The sequence below is a fragment of the Prionailurus bengalensis genome, chromosome A1 (genome assembly GCF_016509475.1).
Source record: "Prionailurus bengalensis isolate Pbe53 chromosome A1, Fcat_Pben_1.1_paternal_pri, whole genome shotgun sequence".
Lineage (NCBI taxonomy): Eukaryota > Metazoa > Chordata > Mammalia > Carnivora > Felidae > Prionailurus > Prionailurus bengalensis.
The window spans coordinates 229,348,794-229,363,965 of record NC_057343.1 but is presented as its reverse complement, the minus strand read 5'-3'; the positions used below and the strand labels follow the sequence as shown (position 1 = coordinate 229,363,965).

Below are 15,172 nucleotides of genomic sequence, written 5' to 3'. Positions count from 1 at the left end.
AGTGACTCCCTTTTAGAATGCTAAATGACCTTGGTAGGCAAGCACCTCAGTAGAGCTTTTGAACACATGAATGGAAATTACCACATTTCTCCCAGATTAGACATAACCACAATCCCTTCCTGGAGTCATCAGTAAGGAATGTGTTTAATAACCGAACCTGTGGTCTCTGGGCTCTCTGTCATTGGCAGGACAAATAAGGACAAGGATATGGACACAGCAGGGGTAAAGCAAGATACTTTGTGCCTGAATTTATTGCTCTCTTTTTCTTCATCTCTGTCTCCTCACCCTTCTTATCTATTTATAGAAAACAAAATTATTCCTTAAGTCTGGATGTAAGAGAGGAACATGTACGAATGCATGTCTTAGGCAGATAGTCATGTAAATGATTACAGAATAAAAAAATCAGATGTCCAGAGTAAACGATTTCCATCACCACTAACCCATGGCAAGGCTCCCCACTCTATTTTAAGCAGCTTCCAATCTACTTGTGGTCTTTTACTTCAATTTCATTTTTATAACATGTTTCCTAGTTTATAGGGAGCTTGCCCAAATAATGAAGGCCAAAAAAAACCACCTCTACTATCCTCATTTCTAAAAGCAAGATTTTATGGGAAATTTTGCCAATCAAGGAATTTTCTTTCAATGTTCACTGAAATAGCATATCAAACTGCCCTTCAGACCCATGGTAACTCCCTTTACAATTTCATAGTCCTCTTGCTAGCTTCATTTTGAAAGGTGACTTTTTTTTAGAAACTGGAGAAAATCTGACTACTCGGGTTTTCAAGTAAAAGTACCAAGAATAGTGAAAAATTGAGTGGATGTAGGAAGCATTTGAGAGATTTGATTGGAGAAATCATTGATCAGTCTTTGCCTATCTCCTTATTATCACTCAGTGGTCTCATTCTTCTGTGTGTGTCAGTTTTATTTTATCTATGAATGGAGATAAACATTTTTACTTATCCATTCTTGGCATATGTTATGCTTTCTTTAGATTCATGTCTTTCATCTGTTCTGGAAAATTCTCTAATCATTGTTTCTTTGAATATTCTCTTTACTCCCTTTTATCTCTTTACCCCTTCAGGAAATATGTGAGAATGACTCACTCTATTCACCATGTGTCTTTCTGTTTTGTTTTGAATAAAGGCACAATTCTTTATTAAAGTGGGTTTATTTAATTTATTAAAGTAAATTACTTTTTAATGCCTCATTAACAGAATTTAGAAATGACCAATTACAAATCAAGTAGCTTGGTGGCCATAATAAATCATTATGCTTTACAATTTCCTAATTTTTTTAAGTTTATTTATTTTTTAAAATAATCTCTACACGTGGGGCCCAAACTCACAATCCTGAGGTCAAGAGTTGCACACTCCTCTGATCGAGCCAGACAGGTGCCCTACCACTTTCTAATTTTTAAGTAGACTTTGTTGTGGAATAATTTGCATAAAATAAAATCTATATTTGAGGTGGAAATATTTAGATATTTCAGCGGAAGTGGATGAATTCTGAATTCATCTATGTAACCAATGCTCCATTTAAGATACAGAAGACCTCCCCAGAAACTTCCGTCCTTTACATTCAGTCAACACTCTACCACCACACCTCATTCAACCACTGATCTGACTTATCAATAGAGATTTGTTTTGTCTGTTCTAGAATTCTTTTTTTTTATGTTTGTTTATTTATTTTTGAGAGAGAGAGAAAGAGTGAGCACAAGCGAGGAAGGGGCAGAGAGAGAGGGAGCCAGAGGGTCCGAAGCAGGCTCTATGTTGTCAGCATAGCGCCCAATGCGGGGGCTCAAGATCACACCCTGAGCCCAAGTTAGATCCTCAACCTACTGAGCCACCCAGGTGCCCCTGATCTAGAATCGTATCATATGAACAGAATCATGCACTTGTCCCTCTTTTGTGTCCAGTTCCTTTGTCCAGAATAATGTCTGGGAGATTCATTCATACTGTTGCATGAATCAGTATTTTGGTTTTTTATAGCTGAATAATATTCCATTGTATGCATACATCACAATCTCTTTATCCACATCATTTCATACACATAAGGTAATCTAAATTGTCACATTATGAAAGTGTATCTATTTGATAGAAGATATGATATACAAAAATTGGGGTGGGTGGCACCTGGCTGGCTCAGTCAGTGAAGCATGCACCTCTTGATCTCATAGTTATAAATTCAAGCTCCAGGTAGGGCGTGGAGATTACTTTAAGAAGTGAAATCTTAAAAAGATATCCTTTGGGGTGCCTGGGTGGCTTAGTTGGTCGAGCGTCTGACTTCGGCTCAGGTCATGATCTCCTGGTCTGTGGGTTCAAGCCCTGCGTCGGGCTCTGTGCTGACAGCTCAGAGCCTGGAGCCTGCTTCCGATCCTGTGTCTCCCTCTCTCTCTGCCCCTCCCCCACTCTCACTTTGTCTTACTCTGTCTCTCAAAAATAAATAAATGTAAAAATCACATAATAATGCGAATTACAATATATAAAAAAAAAAAGATATACTTTGATCACCTCTCATTGGCTTCTCTCACTCCCGCCTCCAGTCCATTCTTATTGCCAAGATAACCTTCACCATGACGATCTTCTACTGAACTTTGCCCTAGTCCACTGCTGAAAGTAATCCTTTCGCTGCCTAGTTTTACTTCAGATGATACACCTCTTTCTGCTTTGTATTATGGTCGCATAGGTACCAACCTAATTTCAACGCCTAGACTCTAGGCTGCTTGAGGTCAGGAAGCAACCGAGATCTATCTTGGCTTGTGCACAGCACTTAGCAAACGGCTGGCTTGCGGGCCATGCTGGGCCAATGGCTGCCGAGTACATGAATGAGTTCCTCCATTCAAAATTAGCTTCCGTGGTTTCCCATTTTATGGCTGGCTTGCTCAAAATCTTCCACAACTAGCTCCAAGCTAGCTTTCCGGCTGCGTGCTCATGCTTTTTCCTTTCCAATACCTCTTGTCCAGTTAAACTAGTCTGCTTGCTGACTTCTGTGCCTTTATCTGTGCTGTTTTTCCTGTTTGGTGGAAAACGCACGTGCACCCGGTCACCCGCGCACACACACACCTCTATCGTCATTGTCCCGTGACTCCCAAACACGAGTTAGAATCCCAAGGTTTCTGTTTCCAGGGGAACCTTCCACCATCCACACACCTCTGCCAGCAGACCATACGAGTAAGCAGTTGCAGATGGTGCCCAGTAGGGGGAGGTGTACCCATAATCTCCTGTTAGGTCCAGGGTTTTTTTCTGTAGCCCTGGAGATTTTAAAGAAGCCATATGTTTACAGAAACCTCCCACGGAATCAAGACGTAAACAATTCAGACGTCTCTTCCCTCAAATCACACACAAGCTACGAGTAACCCTCGCTAACCAAAGCACAGTAATTTAGGCCCTAGTAACAGACAAAACCATTTTGACCATTTTTAATCTCTATGATTTAAAACACAAGCAGCTCATTTTTTAAATTTTTTTTTATGTTTATTTATTTTTGAGGGAGAGAGACAAGCAAGAGGGGGAGGGGCAGAGAGAGAGGGAGACACAGAATCCGAAGCAGGCTCCAGGCTCTGAACTATCAGCACAGAGCCCATCGTGGGGCTCGAACCCAAACCCGCCAATCGCGAGGTCACGACCTGAGCCCAAGTCGGACACTTAACCGACTGAGCCACCCAGGTGCCCCACGACCAGTGCATTTTTTAAAGTCACGTCAGAAGGACCTCATTCCATTTGCACCTCCATTTAAAAAAAATTAGTGCGGTGTACTTACAGACTGAGTGTGGAATCTGTGTTGTCGAATCAGAAACCAGTAATGCACCGTTGAATGTCTTGCCTTTCGTAAGTTAAAGTTTTATTAGTTAAAATGAGAAAAGTAAATTCTGTACTGCCCACTTCCCCCCCCCATCTCCACCCACTTCTTCCCTCCATTTAGATTTTTAAAATATGTTTTGTGACTGCTTACCAAATGGCAGGGTTTTTTTTTTTTTTAAGTATTTGATTGAAGATACCACGGGATTCGGCTTGACTCAAGTGTTAATCATTGATCTACTGGTCGCAAACCAGAAGTGAACAGTCATGAAATACACAAACCATGACGCATCACAGGGATAGCCTCGCCCATTCTCACACCAGGACAGATGGATCTCCTAGGGAATTAACATAGTTCAGTGTTTCGTCAGTTTATAAATTAACAAAGCTGGAAGAGACCGTTGTATTTCATAGATGAGAAAAGTAAGATCAAAGTGACTTTTTCAAGAGACCACAGCCAGTTAGTGAAAAAAGAGAGGCTAGAATCCAACCCTTTGGACCTGTTTCCTGTAGGATGCTGCTCATCTATAAACACCATTTACTGTTCCTCTTGCAGTGTCAGCAAGAGATGATATCTTAAAAGGATCTTTTTTTGTGTCCAGGCCCTTTCAAGATATGCTAACAAGGCAATGCAAACACCAGGTTGGTTTGAATAACGCCTAAGGAGGTGGCCAGGCTTTGGGCTTCCCGAGGCCGTCACATGGGCACCTTTTAAAAAGTGCTTTTGAGGACATCATCAAGAAAGAAAGCAAAACCCATCCATGGTGGCTGTTGTGTGCCAGCCCATATCCTATACGTGTCTCCTGGAATCATTGATCGGGTCAGGGAAGAGCTAGGACATGTTATTATATTTGGAAGTTATTTGTCTTTTGAATCTAAGGATGATGCCTACAGTTCACATGACATCAGAGGTAGGATTTGAATGCTAAAAGCTGTGTTAAAATGATGGTACTTAATAGTAATGGCACTTGAAGCTTAAAACACCTTTCAGGGTGGATCTCAAAGTACTTGGCAAATATTCATCACATTTCAACACGGTATTATGCTGAAGGAGCATCGTGTAATTTCCTTTTTATAAGTCAGAGAAGAGAAAGGTAATTGCCTTTTAAAATCTGTTTTGGTGTTAGCCCTGACATTTTTATTTTTAACTATGCCTAATTTTGCAAATCACCTACAGACCTCTTGGAAATAAGTTCATCTAAGTTCTAGTTCAATAAATAAAGTGATTGACTTCATTAGGATCAGAACTTGAAAGTCCTGTGCTCCTCCAGAGGAAACGCTAACTTTTCTGGGTTTTGTGATACAAAATTCATACCAAAAACCCTCTAAAGCATCATCTGAAATTCCAGGGGTGGAATGTGTGACGAAATACAGCAACTTAAAAAAAAAATTACAGAAGCTAAAATTCTTCCCTGAGCTATCGTTATTAAAAATTAATCCAGGAATTCAGGTTTGGGGATAAAGTAGGAGGATGGGTAGGAGGGAATTAGAAAGGGAGGAGAAGCAGACAAAGACTGTTTAAATATTTATGATTTTTCTTTGAAATCAGAGAAAGATTCCCTACTTTCAAAACTTGAAGTGTCATGATAATTGAGTGCTTCAGATATTTTCTGTTATATCTGATGGGTTGGGTTTGTTTTTTTTTTTTAAGTTTATTTTACTTACTTTGAGAGAGAGAGAACACGGAAGAGGCAGTGACAGAGAGAGACAGAGAATCCCAAGCAATCTGCCCTGACGGTGCAAAGCCCGACACGGGCCTTGAACTCAGAAACTGTGAGATCATGACCTGAGCTGAAATCAAGAGCTGGACACTTGATTGGATTGAGCCACCCAAGTGGCTCAATTGATGGATTGAGCCACCCAAGTGTCCTATATCTGATGGGTTTTGACTTCAAAGGAACTTCAAGGGCAAAGTATCAGCCAACAAAAGGCTTTCACTGCAGTCCCCCAAAACATGCAGCCTCATCACAGATGGTTCAGCACATTGCTCAAAAGAGTGGGACACCCTAGGGACGATGTCTCCACTCTAAAATGGTCAGTGAGATAGAAATGGAACTTGTTGGACAGAGCCCCTGGAAAAGTTTCTGAAAGAGAACTGACTCAGCTAGAAGGGTGCTTTTTTACTATTCCCCCTGTGTCTCCTTCTTCCTGCCTGGAATTGGGACATGACAGCTGGAGTTCCAGCAGCCATTTTGTCTCTCAAGGTAGACACCCTGAGGGTGGTGGAGGAAAGACAAAAGGAGCCTACATATCTGCTGATGATGTAGGTGTCACACACCCCAAACTGCCTGCCTTGGGATTTCTTTTACATAACAGAGAGTCTCTTACTTAAGTTTTTCATTATTTATCCATTAATAGAGGTAGCTCAATGACTTTTAGAGTTTAAGAACTTTCTTTTCTCTCTTTTTTTTTAAAGCAAGCTCTACACCCAATGTGGGGCTTAAACTTATGACCCCAAGATCAAGAGTCACATGCTCTTCCAACTGAGCCAGGCCAGGCATCCTGAATTTTATTTTCTCTCCAAAACTGCTTTTGTTTCTTGAAGAAGTATGGTCAATACTTAGAATAGGTCCACTATAGAATAGGTCCATTAAAGCCTCCATGTCCCATAACTCCAGAGGGCACCATATACCTTGTGGCCTAGTAGACACCTTTCACCCAGACCACAGTGTGTATGGGGCCCAGTGACCCCTTGGTCCTAGCTTCTCCTGCTTTCACAGGATTTCCTGCTTTCCTCTTGATCTTCTTGGGGTTACATCCTCAGAGAGATAAGTGAAAAGGTGACCGTAGACTCAAATATTGACCACACAATTATCAATACAATCAGTGGTTTTATAATCTTATGGGAAATAATTTAAGCCTTATTTCTCAAACTAGAAAGCCATGGATGACTTTGGCAGGTAAATAAATATCATGAACCATCTATCATCCTTCTTTCCATGGCAGAAACAGGAAGGAAGGAAGGAAGGAAGGAAGGAAGGAAGGAAGGGAGGAAGGAAATTACCATGTTGAAAGGAAAAGAAAGCATACTATTGATCATTTAACAAGAGCTATAAGAAAACTATTTCCCACAGAAAAGAAAGATAATGGTAATAATAACTAGTAATATTTATTGGGACATGGCTTACTCCGTGTCAGTCACTACTCCACATCATTTACATGCATTAGTTCATTTGATCTTGTGAAATAATCATCATCACCATCATCATCATCATCACCATCATCATGCTTACTTTACAGATGAAGAAACTGAGGCACAGAAAACTGAAGTGAGTTGCCCAAAGTCTCACAGTTGGTAAGCTGGGTTCACAAACAATGAATTACCACACGATACTGCCCCCGGTAGTTTAAAACTGTTGGCACTGTATCACCATAAACACTGATACTAGACAGCAGGCTCTACCAGGGAAGAGGTGTTTTTGTTTTGCTCACTGCTCTGTGCCCAGTGCCTACAACACTGCGTGGCATGTACTTAGCCCTCAAGTAATTAGTGAGTGAAGGAAGGAAGGACTGACTGAATGAATGTGGAGAACTCAACAGACCCCTGGTGGGGGACGTGTATGATTATGAGTTAAGAATTGCTTCTCGGGGTTGCTATGAAGCACTTCCAAGCAGAAGCCCATTCGTGATAAAGCTTCATGGGATACACCACCTTCAGATACTAATAACTCGTTAGCATCCAACCATCTGTAGGAAATTGTAATGATACCTTCTGGGAAAGGCTCATTGAGTGTAAAGTATCTTCATTTACGCCTTTTTGTTTAATCCTCATAACACCCTGTAGGATTTGTTTCCACTTAGGTGACAAAGCTGGAGCTTGAGGTGAGAGCCAGAATCCAGTCTCCTGTCCTGTTACTCACCCCACACCCTGGGCATTTATCCTGCAGTGTCTTGCCCTTGTGGGGTCAGATGTCACCTGACCACTCACATTCCACTGCCCCATTCCCTTCATGACCATGGGCCTGCATTTATGGCTGTCCTTGGCCCACGGCATAACCCCCAATCTTAGTGTTTAGGGTATCTATTGTTGAGTAACAAACTATTCCAAAATATAACAGCTTAAATAACAATCTATTGTTATCTCTCATGGTTCTGTGAGTTGACCGGGCTCAGCCATGTGGTTCTTGCCTAAATCTCCCATGTGACTGCAGCCTGATATCACGGCAGCTAGGAATGCAGTCACCTGAAGACTGAACAGGATGGGCTGGTCATCCTGTAAGATCCCATCATGGTGTAGAATAGCCCCCGGCAATGATGGCCCCGATGGGGCTGTTGACTTATGTGAGCCTCCCTCTGTGACTTGAGCTTCTCACGGTTTGGTGGCTGGGTTTCCAGAGGAGCATTCCAGGACTGACTGTTTCAAAGGGTAGGAAGCCGAAGCTGCCAGACCAGTGAAGGCTTTGCTCAGAATTGTGGTGACATTATTTCCACGGTATCCTATTGATGAAAGCAGCCATGGGGCCCACCCAGATTCCAGGGTGTGGAGACATCAAGTGCCCCTCCTCCTGGGGAGCGGGAAGGTCACTTTGCTGAAAAGCATGTGCAATGAGAGATGTTGTTGCAGCCATTTTTGGAAAATATGATCCACAGCACTCCGCTTTGTCATTAACCTGCAATGAAGCCATCCAGCTGCAGATAAATTTCCATTTCCACACTGTTGTTCTGTGTTTAATTGGGCACAGAGTAATATTCAATTTATTTTTTTAATTGTTGCCAAGGTTACATTCAGGGCCTCAACTGTTATGACTTCATGCCCTTTTAAACCTCCTAAGGCTATCCTAATTCAAACACATATTTAGGCCCAATGATAAGAGTCCTCATGGGGCCCTGGGCATGGGGGAAGCCGACACTGTTTGATTTACGTTTATGGCAGTCCCGCAGACCCCTGTGTTCCCAGCTTCTCAAGAAGGATCAGGCAAGAACATGTCAGGTAGATGAGTTCAAATCCATTGCAATAACAACACTCTTTTTTATGAAGTTCACCATCAACTTGTCTTTCAAATCTTATTGTCCAATATTTGCCACCAACGCCCATGTCCCAATCAAACTGGACTTGTCACCTTATGCTTCTCAGCCTTGTCTGTTCTGCATCGCCACCTCTGCTCCATCCCAGCTCGGATGCCATTCCCATATCCCCGTTTACTGAAACATTACTTCTTTCGTGGCAAATGCAAGCACTACTTCCTTTAGCATAGCTTTCCTGATTTCCCTGCCAAATGTGTGTAACCCTGCTCTCCTTTGAACCTCCATAACTCTTGTCTTGTCTACTTGGAGTCACAGTCCTGTTTGGGCCTGTCTAATTCCCTCCCGTTTCCTTTGCATCCGTTCCCTGCACAACTTAGCACAACACCTCCCACATCACAGGTGTTTCTGTATTGACATGTGTTGAATTGGATTGAACCTCCAGGAATGTCATTCTCATTAGACTGTCATGGTCTCTGATGGCCTAGGCCTCTCAAAGAGCTCACTCGCCTTCAGGGATATGTGTTCAGGCACATCCATTCATTCATCCACTCATTAATCCCACAAATATTGACTGGGCATAATCCCCATGCTAAAACAAAATAATGTTTGTTTGTTTATGTTTAATGCTTATTTTGAGACAGAGAGAGAGTGACAGAAAGAGAGCAAGTGGGGTGAGGGGCAGAGAGAGAGGAGAGAGAGAATCCAAAGCAGGCTCCATGCTGTCAGCACAGAGTCCGACACAGGACTCGATCCCGTGAACCATGAGATCGTGACCTGAGCCAAAACCAAGAGTTAGTTGCTTAACCGACTGAACCACCCAGAACCTCCAAACAAAATGATGCTTTAATATAACTCTGGATTTATATTAAATCACCCCATGTCTACAAGCAAAGTTATCTACCAAAGGAAACAGCATCACATGTCACTTGTTTACCCCCATTTCAGCTCTTTGAAGAGCTAGACCAAGGGCTGTCCATGAAGATCTGACTATAGCTTCTGCAGGAGGATCCTGGTTTCCATCATCTTCTTAGTATGTCCTCAACAGTCAGAACTGAGCCTGGCTCCCAAATGTTGCCTCTTCTGATAGTGCTCACAGCTGTGGACGCTTCCTTGCTGACCGTTCCTGATTCTGGTTGTGCTTCATCCACCCAGGCTGGGGTGCCCTGTCCATGCCCTCCATGCTGCTCCTAACCCGTTCTACTCCCCAGGTTGGTCTTGGCTTTCTCACAGGTTGGTCATGGAAGACAGTCAGAAACGTCCAATATAAGGTGGGATTGAGTCTTCAAATGAACAAATGTTGACTTATTAGCCACTCGGTGTCTCCGATCCCTCAAGTGAAAATGGGGATAATAACCCCTATTTGAATGAGATAATGCACTCACACATTAAGAGCGTTCCTGGTACATAGAAAGTAGCCCATAATGGTTAAGCCTTCTTGTTGTTGAATCATTGTTGCCTTGGGTCATGTTTCTCAGAAGCAGACTTGTGGGTCAAGGAAGGATCTGATTTTAGGCAAAGTTGCAAAGAGGGGGCAGCTTTAGCCTAATCCTGCAGGCGAATCAGGAGTGTGGGGGCCCATCGTCAAGGGCACGGGGCTTCCTGGGGGAAGGAATTCCCTGGCTGCTGACTCTCTTCATTGACAGGCAAATCAGCAGCCCAAGGGAAGTCCTCCAAGAAGAGCAGCAGGTGTGGGCCTTGAGAAACAAAGAACACATTGGGCCATGAGGAGCAAGCAGGAATACAGAGCTATGGGAAGCTGGGTGAGTCTGGCTGGGTGCAGCATAGCTGTCTTCTGCAAAACATTTCTTGTCATTCTTATCTTTATTGGCCTTTCCATTTTACACTCGCTATTTCTGTCCTTCATTCTAGCTCCTCCTACAACCTTCAGCCTGTTCATTCACTCATCAAATATTTACCGCGTCCTGCTGTGTGCCGAGCACCCAGCAAGGACCTGGGAATCTATTGCTAACTACATAGGCAAAAATCCATGGAAATACCCAGTGGTAGCAAATTTTACCACCATGAAAAGTAGATCTGACTCTAGAAATCACCAAAAGTCAGAGAATGACTCTGATAGCATGATAGCAATTTTTACCTAAAGTAAGTTGCAATTATAAGTTAATAATACTAATTTTTCTCTTAAGCCTCTACCGATCTTTCCCAGACAATAACGTTCACAGGACTTTTAAATTTTATACATTGTTTTTAAGTTACGTAGGAACATAATCACACAGTGAAAAACTTAGAAAATAGAAAAAAGTAAGTTAATCACCCACATATAATTCCACTGGCTTAATATAAATACTGTTAGCATTTGGGGAGATGTTCTTCCTGTCTTTTTCTTTGTGTCTACTTTTTAAAAAAAATAAACTCTAGGGGCGCCTGGGTGGCTCAGTCGGTTAAGCGCCCGACTTCGACTCAGGTCACGATCTTGCGGTCTGTGAATTCGAGCCCCGCGTCGGGCTCTGGGCTGATGGCTCGGAGCCTGGAGCCAGCTTCCGATTCTGTGTCTCCCTCTCTCTCTGCCCCTCCCCCATTCATGCTCTGTCTCTCTCTGTCTCAAAAATAAATTAAAAAACAAACAAACAAAAAAAAACTCTATCCCTGAGGCACCTGGGTGGCTCAGTCAGTTAAGCATCCAACTTCGGCTCAGGTCATGATCTCACAGTCCGTGAGTTAGAGCCCTGCATCAGGCTCTGTGCTGACAGCTCAGAGCCTGGAGCCTGCTTCAGATTCTGTGTCTCCCTCTCTTTTTCAAAAATAAATACACAGGGGCGCCTGGGTGGCTCAGTCGTTTGAGCGTCCAACTTCAGCTCAGGTCATGATCTTGTAGTCTGTGAGTTCGAGCCCTGCGTCGGGCTCTGTGCTGACAGCTCAGAGCCTGGAGCCTGCGTCTGATTCTGTGTCTGCCCCTCCCCTGCTCATGCTCTGTCTCTCTCTGTCTCAAAAATAAAATAAAAACGTAAAAAAAATTTTTTTAATAAATACACATAAAAAAATAAAAAATAAATAAACTCTGTCCCCAACATGGGGCTTGAACTCATGACCCCCAAGATCAAGAGTTACATGCTCTACTGACTGAGCCAGCCAGGTGGCCTCTACTTTACTTATTTATAAATTTATAATCATTATTGTATATTCATATATTCCTCCTCACTTCATACTTTACCATAAGCACAGTCCCAGAGTCTATATAAATAATATTGTAACGACCCCATAATGTGCTATTCTTTCCTTATTCATTCCCTGTTACTAGTTGTTTGGGTTCTTTGTGTTGTTTTCATTCTTGAGCATTGAATCAAATAATTTGAAAAGCAGTTCCAAAGGAGGAGCTTCAACTACGTGTGAAGCAGCAAAACCATAATCAAAATGAGTTCACGGGGGCGCCTGGGTGGCTCAGTCAGTTAAGCATCCCTCTTGATTTGGACTCAGGTCATGACCTCATGGTTCATGAGATCAAGTCCCACCTCTGGCTCTATGCTGTAGCGCGGAGCCTGCTTGAGATTCTCTCTCTCTCTCTCTCTCTCTCTCTCTCTCTCTCTCCTTCTCTGCCCCTCCCCCTGTCAAAATAAATAAATAAAAACATCAAAAAAAAAAACGAAAAAGAAAAGAAGAGAAGAGAAGAGAAAACGCATTCACAGATTCCCGGGGAATGCTTCTGAAGGCTCACTCGGATTTCAATGTACGAGGTTTATCACGTGGGTTAAAAAATAAAAACTTACCTTGCAGTTTCATATTTCACATGCTTCCGGAGCTCTTAATACATTTGCAGGAGGCCCCCAGAAGAGGAATTCTTGGAATTTGATTTTTATCTCCATCTGACTGCATCGGATTCTATCTCTTCCATCTCCCTGCAAGTCCTCTGTGACTCCTAGAGGATGGGGGAGGGAGAGGCATCCTGCGATGTGCCGGTGTTGTTCCTGCCAAGGCCCCAGCTGACCTCGGAAGGGCCCTCGCTGCAGTTTTCCCGGAAGGACCCCAGGTCTAGCTGTCACCGGTTTTTCAGAAGGCTCTTCAAGGCCACAGACATCTGTTAGACATGACCCAAGACAAAGACAGCTGGGAAAACCCACAAGGAAGGAAATCCCACTGTGAAAGGAGCTGCCTCTGAGGTCCTCTGAGAGCCAGAGTTAACCATTGTTCAGTTACAAAAGGCTCAAGTTGAAAGCTGCTGCTGATTCCAGGGTCAGTCTCTTGGCCCGTGGCGGAGTTCTAGTGGGGAGGGACACAGAAGCGCCTTGTCCCCAGGAGTGGCTGCCAATGGCTGACAGAGCAGCTGAGGGACTGTTGCCAGGGCTCTGTCTAGAGAGGGCCTGGCCCCTGAGGAGACCACACGACAGGCCCGGACAATGGGCCATTAGCTCTCTGTGGCTTGTCCCTCCCGGCGTTGGCATTTACCCCACGTCCCACACTCTCACGTCTAGAGTTTCCTGCAAACTGTAGTAAATTGTAGCGAAAACTTTCCAGCAGCCACCTGCAAACACTCCCCGGGCTGGACAATAACTAAAAAGTCTGGCTTCTTTTATCCACACCACCCCCGCCCCACCACACCGAAATGCCTAGAAAAAGGAGAACGAGTGTAAGAAAGTATAGGAACTGTTCATAATTGGGTGCGCGCTTTCCTGGCTGGACACCGTGTCAGTGCCTTTGGCAGATATTTGACATCAATATGCAGAGCACGCTGGATGAAGAGAACAGGCAAGTGGTAGAGAGAAATGGGCAATGTGGGAGCATTAGAAAAGAAAAATAATCTCCAAGCTCCTGTCTACAGCTTTCTCTTAACAGTGTCTACAGCTCTCTCTTAACAGTGTCTACAGCTCATCAGAAACCTTCACGTGACAGGTGGGATGGTCCCTGAAGTGGGCCACTGGGCCAAAGGGTCAGGCCTGGATGTTGGCAGGGATGGGGGTCCAGTTAGTGCTCTCCAGGATTAAAACTGGGAATGACCTCATACTAGATGGGCTCAGCCTGATGCTTTTTATTTTTACTCAGGGCTGGGGTAAGGGGGGAGGGTTCCTAAAACAAACAAACAAACAAACAAACAGCTCCTAAGAAGAGGCAAGGGAAATTGGGTTAAGACAAAACTAACACACAAACCTTCACTTTACCACCTTGGTGGAATTCTAGGGCTAACATATCTTCACAGCTCCTCTGAGGAAGTACAGTTGCACCGGAAGGATGGTGTAATAAAAGTCTAATTTGCAAGCCTAAGACCATAAGGTAAAAGAGGTTACTAATGCTGGCTTCCCAGAGGCCATGGCTGTAGGCTAGTGTGTACCATGAGGGCTGAAGATCAGAGCTGGGCAGCTAGAATGTGGTAAATTGCAGAAACATAACGGACATTTAGCATGAAAGAGTCTTGGCAAGTGTCCTGATATGCAGGGCTAGTATATGGAAAGCATGCCCTGATGAAGTCATATCTGTCATTAAAATAATGATATACTTCCATACTGGTTGGCAAAGGGCTGCTTCTCCAACCCCTCCTAGTACTGCTCCTTTTCTCTCCCCACCTCACTGTCCACCAGCCCTCCCAGTGCTGAAAATAAAGGGTGGGCATCTCCAGGGGCCAACCTGGCACCTTCCAGCCTGTAGATGCACCAACCAGTTCACTAACCTCACCCCTGTGTGTCCCTCCAGCCACCGAGGGCCAAGACAATAGTACAAGGAACATGCCCAGTGCCAAGGTGCTAGAGTGTTCTCCCAAGGCACCCTCAAGAAATGGAGCCCCACAGGGTACCATCCATTTTCATGTGTCAACTCTATGTTTACACATGCCCTTAATGGCAAGACTTTCCCCATTTAAGACTTCCTCGGACCTCAAAGTCACCAAGGTGCAAGTAATTATATGATGCTTCCTGTTGTGTTAAAAAAAAAAAAGTGTAGGGCAGAGGACATTTGAGTAACTAAGAAATGGTAGACTAAATATTGGCCAATGCGGAGCCAAGACTCTGATTTCCTTCAAACACATTGGGAAGAATTGGGTTCCACGAAGGGGCTTTTTGGAAAATTTCCCTTCCTCTGTTTAGCCGTTTCCAATCAGTATTAAATCTTTTAACTGAGTTGGGGGGTTTTGATCAAAGAAAAGTATGGAACAGGGTTTCCATACAGATGGACCAAGCTTGATGCTACACCCTCATAGGCTCTGACACTGGGTTACTAACCCCTTTTGTAGACGAGGCCTGAGGCTTAGAAAAATTAAGTAATTTACGCAGGGGCCTAGAAGCTACAAGGTGGCAAACATAAATTTGGAAGCTAGGTCTGTGTAACTGAAAAGCACCATCTGAACCACTCTACCTAATAGTGTCTCCTTCATAATTAGCATACAGTTTGCCTGTGCTGTTCCTGCATGAGAAGGTTACATAGCTATTAGGTTTGAGAGAAAAAAAAGGCTTGCGGGAAGGGTGATGTCA

The 15,172-nt window shown here is 43.6% G+C and overlaps 1 pseudogene; it reads left to right on the top strand.

Moving 5' to 3' along the window:
* The window catches only part of LOC122480172, a 29,152-nt pseudogene extending 16,353 nt beyond the window's left edge, over positions 1-12,799 (top strand).
* The last annotated feature ends 2,373 nt before the right edge of the window (positions 12,800-15,172 follow it).